The 1,986-nt window shown below is 31.8% G+C and overlaps 1 long non-coding RNA gene across 3 annotated transcripts in view; it reads right to left on the bottom strand.

Annotated features, from left to right (window-relative positions):
• Positions 1-749: 749 nt before the first annotated feature.
• LOC117174610 overlaps positions 750-1,986 on the bottom strand; it is a 47,490-nt gene continuing 46,253 nt past the window's right edge. For all 3 annotated transcript variants that reach the window (XR_004467324.1, XR_004467323.1, XR_004467325.1), the window contains exon 5: positions 750-1,914. This is a non-coding gene — a long non-coding RNA (uncharacterized LOC117174610). The remainder of the gene's footprint in view (positions 1,915-1,986) is intronic.

Raw genomic sequence — 1,986 nt, 5'->3', positions numbered from 1 at the left:
ATGAGATATTTAGGAATATATTGAGTGCAACAAATGATGGAACCAAAAAAACTAATGACAATCAGTAGAATAAAGTAAAATAAAAGATGACCCGCTTATATTTTCTTTAAATGTGATTTTGTCCCCATCCCAAATATTTTTGGATGGGAAAAAATGTGGTTTCAAACAGAATTGGATTATCTGTTATATTCAGATGATGCTCTCGTCGGTTCAAACAAAATATTCCAAATTGATTCACTCATATTTCAGGAGATAGACAATTATTCTCGTTTTCGAATGTCTTGACAAAATTTTGCAGGATTCAAAAAGTTTGTACTTTTGGGAAAACATTATTTTCATATGTTTATATATAAAAGTTACTTAAAAATAAGTACCTCAACTACCCCAGACTAACTATCATCACGTATGCACACTGTCACAAAAGCGGCTCACTTACATATCATTTCAAAGCTCTGTAAGTACCAACATACGTATCGGACCCAAAAAATGTATGGACTTTTCGACTTATTTTTTTTTGTTCTACTCACTTCTGCAAGGATAAGGATAACTCGCGGGACATCCTGCAAATGACTAGCTATTTTGCAGAACTAACCAATCTACAAAAGACACAATTAAATATTATCTAACAAAATGGTTCGCCTAAATTATATTTGCAAATTTTCTTTCAAACATTTCTTTACAGGACGCACACATTTAAATGATAAAAATCCGGCAATGAAAATATGTCTTATACATTTATTGAAATTATACATTTTTCCGGGTATTTTCGAACTAAGATTGATGCAAAATAAGGAACAAATATTAAAATAATCAGGAAAAATCGAATTTGTACTTCATTACGCAATATCTGAATAAGCAGGCCCAGACAGTGGTACATGCATTAATAATATATATAATTATCATAATAGAGTGCACGAAAAATATGATGAGAATGTGTTCCTTAAAGGCAAAGCAGCTTTAACAAAAGAGAGTTTACAATCACCAAATTAAAGTTCTCGATGGTTTAACCTTTAATTTTAGAAGGTTTATGCACAAACAAGGCAGTACGAAAGCGGGCGCCCCCGCTGTTCATGCAAGGACTCCAGTCCCTCGTCAATGCATTTATTGCATTCAATTTTTATTAAATGCATTTCAATTTATTGTAATATTTTTGCGTATATTATTTTAAATATGTAAATAACTTATTTATTAGAAATGTAAAATAATTAAGAAATAATTGAATGATAAATGATTAATAATGTATTATATTGGAAGCATCTTTAAGTATCGGGCTCCGGGTGCCCGAAAAAATCGTTTGATTGACGTTACTGGGCACCATTTGAAGGCGCCATAGCATGTACAGCGCGAAGCGCGGGAATCGACCAACTCAGAGGGTAGATTTCTTACCTGTATATTTACAGGCCATTACGTTTTGGTTCTTCTTTCGAAAATAAGACAATATTTTTCTTAGGTTAGCATTTCTGTAAAGTAAACTTAAAGAGGTTTATTGACCCTGATAAAGAATGTCGTGCATTGCCCTAGGTTGTACTCGTAGAAACCTTCGAATATTATAGGAAATATTTTGATTCAGGAAAAATGCAAAATAAAAGGAATTTTACGTAACAGCAGATAAGTCTGGGCGATCATGATCCAAGATTCCTGTCACCGATATTTACTGACATTTGAGATATTTCGTGAATGGTCTTTGCGAGATAATATGATTATTAAAAATAAATTTATTTAAATGTTTTATTTATTATAATATTTCGAGACTGTTTCGTAGTTTTTGAATTTCGTCCATTTCGAATGAGGCATCATTCTTATCATGTTGACCTATGTAGTGTGGGACCTCGATCCTAACCATTTCGACCTGGTAAGAGGGAAGACCAGTATTATTTCAGTTTATGTTATTTGCCTGTCTTTCTTTACTTGATTCTGTAAGAGAAAATATAAATTTTATTATTTTAATGATTCAAAAATATGTTAATTAAAACTACTGAAAAGGAT

Source organism: Belonocnema kinseyi, chromosome 6 (assembly GCF_010883055.1).
Source record: "Belonocnema kinseyi isolate 2016_QV_RU_SX_M_011 chromosome 6, B_treatae_v1, whole genome shotgun sequence".
Lineage (NCBI taxonomy): Eukaryota > Metazoa > Arthropoda > Insecta > Hymenoptera > Cynipidae > Belonocnema > Belonocnema kinseyi.
This window is presented reverse-complemented; position numbering and strand designations above follow the sequence as displayed.